Source organism: Chiloscyllium plagiosum, chromosome 44, assembly GCF_004010195.1.
Source record: "Chiloscyllium plagiosum isolate BGI_BamShark_2017 chromosome 44, ASM401019v2, whole genome shotgun sequence".
Taxonomy (NCBI): Eukaryota; Metazoa; Chordata; class Chondrichthyes; order Orectolobiformes; family Hemiscylliidae; genus Chiloscyllium; species Chiloscyllium plagiosum.
Window position 1 is genome coordinate 9,826,040 of NC_057753.1, and position 14,824 is coordinate 9,840,863.

The window sequence follows — 14,824 nt, forward strand, 5'->3', positions numbered from 1 at the left end:
GTCAAATCTTCAGCAGAGCTGAGAACAGACTAACATCGAGATGCCTTTTAACTGTTGTAATTACATCAGTCGCCACCACTTCCTCTGGCAGTTCGTTCCACACGTAACATCCTCTGTGTGAAAAGGTTTCCCCTCCGGTTCCTTTCAAATCATTCCCCTCTCACCTCAAATGTATGCCCTCCAGTTTTGGACTCCCCTATCCTGGGGAAAAGACTTTAAGTACTCACCCTATCCATGCCCCTCACAAACGTCTATAAGATCACCCTTCAGCCTCCGATGCTCCAGGGTAAATATTCCCAGCCTATTCAGTCTGTTGCTGTAGCTCAAATCTTCCAAATCTGGCAACAATCTTGTAAATCTTTCAAAGTTTCATATGTTTCCTATAGCAGGGAGACCAGAACTGAACACAGTATTCCAAAAGTGGCCTAACCACTGCCCTGCACATCCACAACAGAACCTCCCAGCTCCTGTACTCTCTGCTGTGACTAATAAAGTTGAAAAATGTGGTGCTGGAAAAACACAGCAGGCCAGGCAGCATCCGAGGAGCAGGAGAATCGACGTTTCGGGCATAAGCCCTTCTTCACCTCATTCCTGAAGAAGGGCTTATGCCCGAAACGTCGATTCTCCTGCTCCTTGGATGCTGTCTGGCCTGTGTTTTTCCAGCACCACATTTTTCAACTCTGGTACACCAGCATCTGCAGTCTTCACTTTCTCCTAGTGTGACTAATAAAGGCCAGCATACCAAATGCCTTCTTCACTATCCTGCCTACCTGAGACTCCACTTTCAAGGAACTATGTCTCTTTGCTCTGCAACACTCGTCTTAACTGTCAGTCCTGGCTGGATTCGCTTCATCTTATCAACACCTCAAGGCCAGGAACCTGGAACATTTGAGTTCCTTTCCATATATGGAGTTATTTTTCTCATTCCTTGACTGATATGATAGTTTACTGGTCTTGTACATCTGCTGTTAGGTTGGTTTAACTTTACATTTTTCTCTGCCTGTCTGCAAAGTCAGGCCCTTACTTCTTTGTTTCCCTGTGCTTTTATAGATTTCACAATAAATGTTAATTTTCCATTACACCAGCTGGGTACCTTTTAAATGCTGTAACTGTACCAGCCGCCACCACTTCCTCTGGCAGCTCATTCCTTACATGCACCATGCTCTGAATACAGGAATTGCCCCTTAGGTTCATTTTAAATCCCACCCTCACCCTGCACTTATGACCCATTCAGGGAAAAGACCTTGTCTATTTACCCTATCCATGCCCCTCATGATATTATATAAGTTTGTAGGTCACCCTCAGCCTTTGGCACTCGAGAGAAAACAGCCCCACCCTACTGAGCTCAAACCCTGACAACATCCTTGTCAATCTTTTCAGAATCCTTTCAAGTTTCACAACATCCTTCCTCTAGCAGAGAGACCGGAACTGCATACAACATTCTAAAAGTGGCCTAACCAATGTCTGGTGCAGCTACAACATAACTTCCCATAATTCCTATAAGCAGAGGATTGGGAAAGTTTTCAAAATCCACAAAAGACAACCGGGAAAGAATGGAGGGACAAACCGAACTTTTTGAGGGTCAGCTTGGAACATCAGGGCAGGGGGATGGGAATGAGGGAAGGAAGCTGAATGTGCTGGAGCCAAGGTGGAGGAAGAACAGGATGCAAAACCGGTTTGAAGCTGCAATGAGGAATATTGCATGTGCTGTACTTGTACCTGTTGCAGTTACTGGTGGGAATCGCATTTTGAAAAAATAAAAACAAGGAAGCTATCTACCCCTCTGCCTTCCCAACGTCGATCCTTCTGTTCCGCCGTGTGACGTCAATAAAGAGGGGCGGGGAGAGGATAAGTGACGTCAAAGGGGCTGGGTGAGATAGTCAGCGGGCTTCCGCGCTACGCATGCGCTGCCCTGCAGCAGAAGGGGTGGAGAACACTGTCCAAAAACCCCTTCCCTTCAGAGAATCCCCACAGTTGGAAGCAGGCCACTGGGCCCTACGACTCAATACCGACCCTCCCAAGGGTAACCCATCCACACCCATTCCCCTACCCTCATTGCTCTACATTTAACCCTGAGTAATGCACCTTACTTGCACATTCCTGGACATTATGCTTAATTTAGCAAAGCCAATCCACCCCAACCTGCACATCCCTGGGCACTATGGGTAATTCAGGTGGTTGTGGCATACAAGATCATAATATGGGAGATTAGAAATGTTGTTTTTGCAGGTGGGGTGGGTGTTAATTCTTGTAGCATGTAGCATACTTAAGGCTAAGACTTTAATGAATATAGAGGGTCTTTTAAAGAAAATAGTTTTAAGCTAGGAAATAACTTTAAAGTGTTATAGTTGACCACAAAAAGAAGCAACAGAGGCATTTCATAATAAAGCTTATAGTATGATAAGAGAAACTGGATAAAAGACCAAGCTGTAACAAACCAGGAACAAAGAATGCAGACAAGGACAGCAGGATGGCCAGATAAGAAAATAACTAACAAGTGAGGTAATCGGCTTATGATAGGATGGGAAAAGGGAGGCGTGATTCCGCAACTTGTAAATTAAATAAGAATGCTAACAAGCTCTGTTTTCGCGCGCATTTCTGCTTGATTGCAGAAGCGTCCGGTTCTTGCAAGATTGTAATAAATTGTTCTTGTTTCCAAGGCTTTGTCTCAGGCTGATTGATTTGTGAGTGAGTTCTGTTTCTCACAATAAGACAGACTTTATAGCAAAACATTACCATATCCTGCCACTGAAATGGTATATTGAACTAACCTGGATTGTTAAGTCTTTCACCTTTTCGAATGGGTTGCAGGTATCATTACAATGTAAACTCCAGAATTTCTTGTACATTATCTTCTTGAGATAACAAGGTTTTGTAGCAAAAGGTGACAATGTTTTATGATTTACATACAAAAAAACTGAAACCAAATGGTCATTCTAACAGATAAGAGACTTAACAAACATTCCAGATCTTTTTCAATATATAATTTCTGTTACATCACACTGTAAACTTTGTAAGACACAGAATTTATACCAATCTTATACTCCATAAACACCTGATGGACCTGTACTCCTAAAGCTAGTGCTTCCGATTAACTATAACCTGGTATTGTGTAATTTTTAACTCTGCAAATACACATTCACTCCCATGGACTTATGTGTGTGCATGACAGAGAGAAAAGTCTACGTCAGTGTTGTACATCTCTACGTCTATTTGATAACAGATGCTTTATTTCTGTTGATGTATATAGTGTAGTAAATCTTAGCTAGGTACTAATATTTAGATGTGAGAGAGAGAGAGAGAGAGAGAGTTCCTCAAGTAGGGCACCATAAGAATCCTGGGAGATCCCTATTTCTGGATTACTTCCTAATGAACAAACATTAAGCACGATCGCCTATTTATTTCTCATTTTGTTCCATTATTCTTGTTTTATTCCCTGCAAGGATGTGGGAGAATTGTTAGATTTGGGTCAGCCATTTTGTCACATATTAAAAGTCTGGAAACCATTTTGACTCTCATCTTAGTGCCTGCTTGCTAAAGCTTATGTTTCCCAGACTAAGCGGAGACGGTTGGCCTGCAGCTGTACTGCTCCCTGATAAACAAATTCTTTCCATCCCCCACAGTTGGCGAGTCAGGCAGGAGATACCCTGGTCCTGCCAGGTCACCGGCCGATATTCTTTGAGAGGGGAAATATAGAAGGTATTTGCTGCTTCTGTTGTGTCCAAAATAAAAAGGAAAGCTGGCCAGGGTCAAAAATGCTGTTAGAAATGCTGATACAATTCTCGCTACTCAGCCACAAGATACTAGTGTGAATACTCAACAGGGTCCTAGCATCTGGACATAATGTTGCTGAGAGCACTTGTGCTTTACAAAGTTAGTAATAATGAATTTGCTTGCCCCAGGGTTTTGAGAGGTGAAACCCTATTTGATAAACCCTGCACTCACACTGAGGTCCATGGCATGTTTCAAGATGCCCCTGATCTGTTCAAGTGCCCAACATTAGTTTTAATTGCCGAGTAGAAATCTGCAGTGAGTATAATTGCTCGCTTCAGGATGTCCAGACTTGAATGAATTCGACATACAGGACACATTGGGCAACTATTAAAGACTCAGTTGTACTTCCCCTGGGTTGTGGACTCATGCAGAGAAACAAATAACTTGATTGAAAACAGTGTTCGATTTGCAAATAGAATGGCTGAGAGGTATTTAGAGTTTGCACACTTGGTTAAGCAGCTATGCGTCACAGCCAGGATTTATGAGGCTCAACTCCCTAACTTGGGCTGTTCTGGAATGTGAGTGCCTCATTACCCTTGGAAAGTAGGAATAAATAAAAGCTGACAAACAGATATGAAGAAAGTTGGAGAATGTTACAGAGAGAGAGAGGTGCGTAGGGAGGGGGGGGGGTCGTAGGCAGGCAGAGAGAGGGGAGGCAGGCAGAGAGAGAGAGGGAGAGGCGCAGGCAGGCAGAGAGAGAGAGGGAGAGGCGCAGGCAGGCAGAGAGAGAGAGGGAGAGGCGCAGGCAGGCAGAGAGAGAGAGGGAGAGGCGCAGGCAGGCAGAGAGAGAGAGGGAGAGGCGCAGGCAGGCAGAGAGAGAGAGGGAGAGGCGCAGGCAGGCAGAGAGAGAGAGGGAGAGGCGCAGGCAGGCAGAGAGAGAGAGGGAGAGGCGCAGGCAGGCAGAGAGAGAGAGGGAGAGGCGCAGGCAGGCAGAGAGAGAGAGGGAGAGGCGCAGGCAGGCAGAGAGAGAGAGGGAGAGGCGCAGGCAGGCAGAGAGAGAGAGGGAGAGGCGCAGGCAGGCAGAGAGAGAGAGGGAGAGGCGCAGGCAGGCAGAGAGAGAGAGGGAGAGGCGCAGGCAGGCAGAGAGAGAGAGGGAGAGGCGCAGGCAGGCAGAGAGAGAGAGGGAGAGGCGCAGGCAGGCAGAGAGAGAGAGGGAGAGGCGCAGGCAGGCAGAGAGAGAGAGGGAGAGGCGCAGGCAGGCAGAGAGAGAGAGGGAGAGGCGCAGGCAGGCAGAGAGAGAGAGGGAGAGGCGCAGGCAGGCAGAGAGAGAGAGGGAGAGGCGCAGGCAGGCAGAGAGAGAGAGGGAGAGGCGCAGGCAGGCAGAGAGAGAGAGGGAGAGGCGCAGGCAGGCAGAGAGAGAGAGGGAGAGGCGCAGGCAGGCAGAGAGAGAGAGGGAGAGGCGCAGGCAGGCAGAGAGAGAGAGGGAGAGGCGCAGGCAGGCAGAGAGAGAGAGGGAGAGGCGCAGGCAGGCAGAGAGAGAGAGGGAGAGGCGCAGGCAGGCAGAGAGAGAGAGGGAGAGGCGCAGGCAGGCAGAGAGAGAGAGGGAGAGGCGCAGGCAGGCAGAGAGAGAGAGGGAGAGGCGCAGGCAGGCAGAGAGAGAGAGGGAGAGGCGCAGGCAGGCAGAGAGAGAGAGGGAGAGGCGCAGGCAGGCAGAGAGAGAGAGGGAGAGGCGCAGGCAGGCAGAGAGAGAGAGGGAGAGGCGCAGGCAGGCAGAGAGAGAGAGGGAGAGGCGCAGGCAGGCAGAGAGAGAGAGGGAGAGGCGCAGGCAGGCAGAGAGAGAGAGGGAGAGGCGCAGGCAGGCAGAGAGAGAGAGGGAGAGGCGCAGGCAGGCAGAGAGAGAGAGGGAGAGGCGCAGGCAGGCAGAGAGAGAGAGGGAGAGGCGCAGGCAGGCAGAGAGAGAGAGGGAGAGGCGCAGGCAGGCAGAGAGAGAGAGGGAGAGGCGCAGGCAGGCAGAGAGAGAGAGGGAGAGGCGCAGGCAGGCAGAGAGAGAGAGGGAGAGGCGCAGGCAGGCAGAGAGAGAGAGGGAGAGGCGCAGGCAGGCAGAGAGAGAGAGGGAGAGGCGCAGGCAGGCAGAGAGAGAGAGGGAGAGGCGCAGGCAGGCAGAGAGAGAGAGGGAGAGGCGCAGGCAGGCAGAGAGAGAGAGGGAGAGGCGCAGGCAGGCAGAGAGAGAGAGGGAGAGGCGCAGGCAGGCAGAGAGAGAGAGGGAGAGGCGCAGGCAGGCAGAGAGAGAGAGGGAGAGGCGCAGGCAGGCAGAGAGAGAGAGGGAGAGGCGCAGGCAGGCAGAGAGAGAGAGGGAGAGGCGCAGGCAGGCAGAGAGAGAGAGGGAGAGGCGCAGGCAGGCAGAGAGAGAGAGGGAGAGGCGCAGGCAGGCAGAGAGAGAGAGGGAGAGGCGCAGGCAGGCAGAGAGAGAGAGGGAGAGGCGCAGGCAGGCAGAGAGAGAGAGGGAGAGGCGCAGGCAGGCAGAGAGAGAGAGGGAGAGGCGCAGGCAGGCAGAGAGAGAGAGGGAGAGGCGCAGGCAGGCAGAGAGAGAGAGGGAGAGGCGCAGGCAGGCAGAGAGAGAGAGGGAGAGGCGCAGGCAGGCAGAGAGAGAGAGGGAGAGGCGCAGGCAGGCAGAGAGAGAGAGGGAGAGGCGCAGGCAGGCAGAGAGAGAGAGGGAGAGGCGCAGGCAGGCAGAGAGAGAGAGGGAGAGGCGCAGGCAGGCAGAGAGAGAGAGGGAGAGGCGCAGGCAGGCAGAGAGAGAGAGGGAGAGGCGCAGGCAGGCAGAGAGAGAGAGGGAGAGGCGCAGGCAGGCAGAGAGAGAGAGGGAGAGGCGCAGGCAGGCAGAGAGAGAGAGGGAGAGGCGCAGGCAGGCAGAGAGAGAGAGGGAGAGGCGCAGGCAGGCAGAAGGAGAGAGAGAGAGAAAGCCATGCAGGCAGAGAGACAGACAGATAGGGAGAGACTGCCTCAGTGCCAACACCCTGCAGCTTGCAGAAAGGTTAACACTTTGTAATCTGGTTTGAATGCACATTCTCCTGGGTCTGGCACTGAAATCACAGGGGAAGCCCCTGCTGAAGAGCACAAACTATGGTCTCAAATAGGGTACTCCCTCCACACCCAAACCAAAATCTGGGTGACCCCTGCTGGACTGGTTTGTGTTCCTTCTTTGCTGCTGCTGCCTATTTCAGTTGATTATGTGCATTATTGTACACACTTGTGCAAGGAGGGAATGGTTAATACTCTGTTACAAACTTGGTGGCACCTGGATTTTCAGAAAGCAGCGAGGAAAAGAGCTGAAGTGTGTTTAACTTGTAAATTTTAATTTGATCGTTCTGCCTTTCACTGCACTCTTTCTTATCTTTCTTTCACTAACTGTGTTTGATTGGGCCTGATAACCTCTAAACGGGAATTACAGTTTAATACTTTTCTTTCTACACAGTAGGTCAACCACTCTAGCTGCTGAGTATGTGCCCATATCCCCATCCATCCCAAACTCGTACCAAGCGAGCCCTTATGGAGTTTAAGCAACTTGCAGCTTTCTTTTCCCCTGCCTTTGGAACTGCTCGACTGGAAATCAAAGTCACCCCGCAGACAATCCTGTGCTCGGCTCAGTTCACTGTTGTGGCCCTCCTCTCCAGCGATCTCTCAGATGCCGAGATTTCCCTCTTCCTGATAATGATTCCCAATCCCTGGAGCTGTCTGTCTCTGTCCCTGTCCTGACTGAACCCGAGGACTATCTGTCTGATCTCCAACCACCACCCCTTGACAAACCCCCTTTTGCTGACACCCACAATCTCTTCTTTTTAATAAAAAGGAGGGACTGTGAGAGATTTTGACCAAAATTGCCACAAAACTGTGGCAAAGTCATTTTGTCACAAAGCAATGTTTGCAGTAAAATGTAGCCTGTTAACATAATGCTGTCTGAGCCCTGGCTAAGGAATTCTGTTTTGATAGCCTGACCTTGCAGCTGCAGACTGTCTCTGCTCCTCAGGCCATTAGACTGTGCTGCTTCATAGAATGATGGATTGGTTCTCTCTGTCCCTTATCAGTAATTCAAGCTGAGCTGAACCTGCAGTATAAGATAACATTCTGTTTTATAAACATTAAGAAATGTAGGTCTGGACAATGTATGTGAACCTTACAACTGCCCCTCAGTTGCATAATTAATGTGTTTTACCATAAAACTTGTAACATTCTGTATTTTATTGGAATATGTCAGACTTTGTTTTGAACTAAGAGGTATTTCCATGGTCTCCTCTCCTGACTACTTTGCTTTAAACAATGTGGCACACGAGTTACTTTGCCCCAACCATACTAATAGTTCCATCGAAGGGAGAGAGAATTCCTCAAGTCGGGCACTATCAGAATCTTGGGAGAGCCCTATTTCTGGTTTACTTCCTAATGAATAAACATTAAGAACGAGCACCTATTCATTTCTAATTGTGTTCCATTTTTTCTTCTTTGATTCCCTGCTCTGACTACACTCTGTCCGGTTGATTGACTGGCTGGGAGATTGAGAGTTGGGTTTCAATTGACAATGTTTTATTGTTCTGGAAGGTATAAAAGGGGCTTGAAAGCTTCAGCAAAAATCCAGCAGAGCCGAGAACAGACTGACATCTTACTCTGTGCAAACAAGGAGATCAACAGAGGACAGAGAAATCAGGCCCTAAAACCCGAGCTGACACCAGGCTACCCTGTGATCAGTGCTTTGATTAACAGTGCCAACCTTCTACCTTTACCTCGCTTCCCATCTGACTACCCCCTCGATATTCAGGATCCAATCCTTGTCATCCTGAAGCCATGTCTTTGTAAGGAGTCTCCGATCATAATTGTTCTTTTCGGTGTGTGCAGTCAATTTATTCACTTTTGTTACAATGCAGCACACATTCAGAAACATTGTTTTTAGTTTCAATTTTTGTGATCTTTAGAATCCAGTTTTGATTGCTGGAATATTTACTCTCCTTGTCCCTTTCTCTCGTTCTCTGATATTTATTTTCCACATCACTACATTGCTCACCGGCCTGGATTTGGATTGGCCATGCTAAATTGCCTATAGTGTCCAGGGATGTGCAGGTTAGGTGGGTTAGCCATGGGAAATGAAGGGTTATAGTTTCATTGTAATAGAAGCAGGAGTAGGTCATTTGGCCCATCCAGCCTGCTCCGCCATTCATTTAGATCAGAGCTGATCTATCCATAGACTCAGCTCCTCCTCCCTGCATTGTCCCAACTACCCTTCATTCCTCTATCATTGCAAATACCCATTCAACTGTGATTTGAATATACTTAACGAAGCTGCTTGTACTGCTTCCTTGGGCAAAGAATTCCATAGATTCACTACTCACCAGGAAAAGGAGCTCCTCTTCATCTTCACACCGAACGCCACCTTCACTATCCTATCCAACTGAGACTGCATTTTCACGGAACTATGAACCTGCACTCCAAGGTCTCTTTGTTCTACAACACTCCCCTTAACTGTGTCAGTCCTGCCTGGATTGCTTGACCAAAATATAACACCTCAACCTCTCGAAATTAAACTCCATCTGCCAGTCCTCACCAATTCTAATTTATAGCAAATCTCTTTCCTCTCTTATTCCCTCTAAGCTGAAAATCTCACTCCATTCTCAATTTGCTGAACCTAATCCTGCTGTACATCATCCTGAAGGGTCTGGTTCATGCTGGTTAACAGGCCTACACATTGAAACATACAGAATCCTGAACGGCCTGGACAGAGTGGTGTTGGAAGGAGTGGCCTTAAAGTGAAGGGAAAACCTTTGAGAACAGAGATAAGGAGAAACCTGTTCAGCCAGAGAGTAGTGAATCTATGGAACTCACTGCCACAGAAGGCTGTGGAGGCCAGGTCACTAAGGATATTTAAGACTGAGATAGATAGGTTTGAGAATAAAGGGGGAATCAAGGGTTACGGGGAGACACAGGAAAATGGGGTTGAGAAACCGAGCAGCCATGATTAAATGGCGGAGCACACCCGATGGGCTGAATGGCCTCATTTCTGCTCCTGTGTCTTATGGTCTCTTGCTGTCCTGGACACAGAATTGGGAGCAGGAGTAGGCCACTTGGTCTTTTGAGCTTGCACCAGCATTGAACAGATCATAACTGGATATGAATCTACCAACATCTTGGTGCATAGGCAGGGACTTTTTTCACTGGAGCACAGGAGGTTGAGCGTTGACATTCGAGAGGTTTATAAAACCATGAGGGACATAGATGAGGTGAACGGCGGGTATCCTTTCCAGAGGGTGGGGGGTTTCAAGATTAGGCTAGTCAGCATGAACTTGTTGGACTGGAGGGTCTGCTTCTGTGCTGTATGACTCGAACTGTTCTATACTGGTCTTAAAACCATGTTCTTGCCTTCCCCCATAACCGTCCACTTTGTTGTTCAAAACTCAGATGAACTCAGCCTTGAATATATTCAATGACCCCCTAACTGCAGGAAGATATCCCCACTTCCGATCAGAATTCCTTTTGCTGATATACAACTTGCCTTGCTGATTGCTTGCTGCACCTGTCTGACAACTGGCAGTGACTGGTGTAGGACACTGAGGCCCCTTTGACCATCCACACAGCATTCCTGAAGAAGGGCTCGGGCCAGAAACATCAACTCTCCTGCTGCTTGGATGCTGTCTGACCTGCTGTGCTTTTCCAGCGCCACACTTTTCAACTCCGATCTCCAACATCTGCAGTCCTCACTTTCTCCACATCCCAATAAATCGCCATTTAAACAATACACCTCCTTTATGCTTTTTTTCCCCCACAGCGAAGGCTACAACTTCACATTGTGGTACTGCATTTGTCATGTGTTTGACAAATGTGGTCTTCTCTTCACCAGGAAGACCGAGCATAAACTTGGGGAATGGTTCACAGAGCATCGCAGCCAGGTCCACAGAGGCCGTCCGGACTTCCCAGTCACCACCCATTTTAATTCCCCTTCCCATTGTGTTCTTCCAGCCTCCTGTCTGTTTTCCAGTGTCTCTCCTCCCTGGATTCAATCCCGTTCCTTTCAGTTGCTGCAAGTCAACAATTGAACCCGAGAATGAAAAAAATGAAAAAGGGAGTGCTGTACTCACAGATGTTGGACAGAGGAACGAAGTTGCAGTCTGGACTGAAGCTCAGGGAGACAGAAACAGCAGCAGCACCAGCTTCAGAAGCTCATGGTCTACCTTCCGCTTTCAGACAATGGGGGGAGGGAGCTGGGCTTTGATTGGCAGGAGGACCACGCTCCTTCTTGTATTCCAGGGCCCACTATTGGTCCGTCAAAAAAAGGTCGCCCGCCTTTTCAGCAAACAACAATGAGCATGCGCAATGTTTTGCTGACACTAGCAAACCTGCGTACTACTTGCTAACACCGATGTGCATGCGTCGTGTGCCCTGTGGACAGATTGTAAGTGTTCAAATGCCAACAAGAGAAATAAAGAGTAGAGCCACAACTTTTTTTTATTCTATGTGGCTCGACATTTTTATCCCTTTTGCGTTTTGTATGTCTCTTCCCCATAGTGGGGGGAGGTGGGAGTCCAAAACTAGAGGGCAGAGGTTCAGGGTTAGAGGGGAGAGATTTATGAGGGACCTCAGGGCAACATTTTCACACAGAGGGTGATGTGTGTGTATGGAACGAGCTGCCGGAAGAAGTGGGCGGCACGGTAGCACATTTAAAACAAATTCTGGGATTAACATACCAAAGAACAGAAACCCATTCTAAAAGATGAAAGATTTAATCTAAACTTCTTTAATGCATCACATCTCCGTGACACTCAACTCCTTTGGCTATACGTTCTGTGCTCACGATCTCATTCTCCACAACAACCTGACAAAGGAGTGGTGCTCTAAAAGCTTGTGCTTCCAAATACACCTGTTGGACTATAACCTGGTGCTGTGTAACTTTTAATTTTCTGAAAGAAGGGCTTATGCCCGAAACGTCGATTCTCCTGTTCCCTGGATGCTGCCTGACCTGCGCTTTTCCAGCAACACATTTCCAGCTCTAACTTTTAATTTTGTCCACCCCATTCCAACACCGACATGTCCACATCGTTTCTCGTGAACGCAGCCCAAACATCCCGATGCTGCCAGTAAACTTTACAACGCCGATGAAACGACAGACTCTACACTCATGAAAAATTTACAATTTCTAATGATACTGGCTACTCATTCACTGCTCCATCTGATTTGTGACATTGGAAACTTAGTGCAGGAGGCTGAAAGAAATGAACAGCTTTAAAACAAAAACCTCTTGGAGCTCAAAGCTTTCAGTGAGAGTCTGAGCCTGGTGGTTAAGTTCAGGTAACCTTTATTGTGACCCAACTTTGTTACAGCTTCAGATCCCCCAACAAAAAGGCAGAGAAAAGGTAGCTGCTTTTTTAACAGCTCAAGGTCAAAGCCCACATACCTCCCCTACCCCACCTCACTGTCTTTACTATTGGACAGCACGAAGTTGTCCCTTTGTAATTGGATCCGCGATGCAGCCTTAACCCGGAGGAAGTCTTGCCTCACTCGGCAATTTCAACCCAAACCCTATCTCCAAGTAAGTTTCTCCCCATTCCTTCGCCAGGAAGGGGCAGTGTGGAGTCAACTGCACTGCTGTGGGTCTGGAGTCACATGTAGGCCAGACCGGGTAAAGGGTACAGCTGGGACGACTGAGTGAATCCTTTCCCACAACAGCAGTTTGCTTCCCTAAAAGGATGTGAGTAAATCAGATGAGGGTCCTACCCCACTCCCGAAAATGGTGTCATCGTTAGATTCGGAACTCCAGATTTCTGACCGAATTCCAATTCCGCCGTCTGCTGCCGCGGGATTCGAACCCGGGATCCCCGGAACTGGTTGATCATCCAGTCAATAACAGCACTCGGCAGTCACTCCTTCAATCCATGTGAACTCGCTCTTGCCTCCGCAGGTGGGAGGAGAGGGTGATGGCCTTCCCTCACTCAGGGCAGCTGAAGGGCTTCTCTCTGGTGTGGACCCGCTGGTGCCTCCGCAAGTTGCCCACCTGACTGAATCCCTTCCCGCACTCGGGGCAGCTGAAGGGCCTCTCTCCCGTGTGGAGCCGCTGGTAGGTCAGCAGTTTGGAGGCCTGGGTAAAGCCCTTCCCACACTCGGGGCAACTGAATGGCCTCTCCCCCATGTGGAGCCGCCGGTGGGTCTGGGGGTTGGAGGTATTGTTGAAGCCCTTCCCGCACTCGGGGCAGCTGAATGGCCTCTCCCCGGTGTGGATCCGCCGGTGAGTGAATAGGGTCAAGGCCTGGGCAAAGCCCTTCCCGCACTCAGGGCAGGAGAATGGCGTCTCCCCGGTGTGACTGCGTCAATGAATCTCCAGGGCAGATAGGACACAGAAGCCTTTTCTGCAGTCGCCACACTTCCATGGTTTCTCCACGGGGCAGAATTCCTCAGGTTTCTCCAGGGCTGAAACTTCAGCTGAACACAAACGCATGCGGGAGCAAAATGAGACATCAAGGCATTAATACAGACACCAGAGAGAAACTGAACTGATAGACACGGCAAATGTTGGTGGCAAGCCAGAGTCACAAAGATATACATCACAGAAAGAGACACTTTGGTCAAACTCTTCTATACTGGCCAGATATCCTAAATAAATGTGGTCACATTTGCCAGCACTTGGCCCATATCCCTTCCTATTCATATAGCCATCCAGATGCCTTTTAAGTGGTGTAATTGTACCAGCCTCCGCCACTTTCTCTGCCAGCTCATTTCTTACACGCACCACACTGTGTGAAAAAGTTGTCCCTTAAGTCTTTTAATTCTCGATCTGCCTTGCCCTCACCCTAAACATACTACCCTCTAGTTGTGGACTCCCCTATCCCAAAGAAAAGACCTGGTCTAGTTACCCTATCCATGCCCATCATGATTTTATAAAAGTTTATAAGGTCACCCTTCAGACTCTGGCACGCTAGGGAAAACAAACCCACTCCATCCTTCTGTCCCTCCTCACCCGGGTAATTAAGTCCCATACCTGAGATTGCAGAGTCTGCTCCCTCCCTGGATTCACTCCAGTTGCTACAAGTGAACAGATTCCCAACCTCCCAATGTGAAGAGTTGCCTAACGGAGGGGTCTCAACTTCTGCCCCACCACCAAAATGGACCCGTTGGTTCTGGCAGCAGACACAGAGGAGTTCATCAGACGAATGAGACTCCGGGAATTCTTTCAAGGTGCCGGCAGTGATCCCATTGATGAACTGGAACAGTCATCACAGGGATCTGTAGAGGAACGACCAAAGAAAGTGTCAACGTGGACCCCACTGGAGGGCCGCTGCCCTGGGCTTGACATGTATGCTCAAACCGTCAGGAAATATATAAATGCCAGATTCATCAGCCGTACCCACAAGGTAGAGTAAAACATCACCCGTTCACAGCACAATGCCATCCACGCTCTCAAAACCAATCACAATATTGGCTCCTCCTTTATCTGCTGGTTTGATGACATTGTCATTCAGAATAGAACAGATTACTGCAAGGAAGTGTACCCACAACTGAACAACTAGGAACACTACAGGCAACTACCAGCTGATCCGACCAAAGAACACACCCGAGAATCAAACACACTGATTAGAACTTTGGATCCAATCCTTCAGAGTTCCCTACGTGCCCTCATCCCACGTACTCCTCGTGAAGGTGACTTCTACTGCCTTCCAAAGGTACACAAAGCCAACACACCGGGACGTCCCATGTGTCGGGCAATGGGACCCTATGTGAGAATCTCTCTGGCTATGTGGAAGGCATCTTGAAACCTATTGTACAGGGGATCCCCAGCTTCTGTCGCGACACTACGGATTTCTTACAGAAACTCAGCACCCACGGACCAGTCGAACCGGGAACATTCCTCGTCACAATGGACGTTTCCGCACTCTACACCATCATCCCCCACAATGATGGCATCGCAGCAACAGCCTCAGTACTCAACACCAACATCTGCCAGTCTCCAAACACCAACCTACAACTCATCCGCTTTATCCTCGATCACGTCTTCACCTTTGACAACCAGTTCTTCATCCAGACACACGGAACAGCCATGGGGACCAAATTTGCACCCCAATATGCCAACATTTTTATGCAC

The 14,824-nt window shown here is 48.9% G+C and overlaps 1 long non-coding RNA gene across 4 annotated transcripts in view; it reads left to right on the top strand.

Moving 5' to 3' along the window:
- The window catches only part of LOC122543557, a 117,612-nt gene that overhangs the window by 98,101 nt on the left and 4,687 nt on the right, over nucleotides 1-14,824 (top strand). The window contains exons 2-3 of one of the 4 annotated variants that reach the window (XR_006310084.1): nucleotides 3,624-3,699; nucleotides 10,156-10,834. This is a non-coding gene — a long non-coding RNA (uncharacterized LOC122543557). Of the gene's footprint in view, nucleotides 1-3,623; nucleotides 3,700-8,307; nucleotides 8,849-10,155; nucleotides 10,835-14,824 lie in introns of those variants that run through there. The other 3 variants (XR_006310088.1, XR_006310089.1, XR_006310086.1) reach the window with 3 other exon arrangements.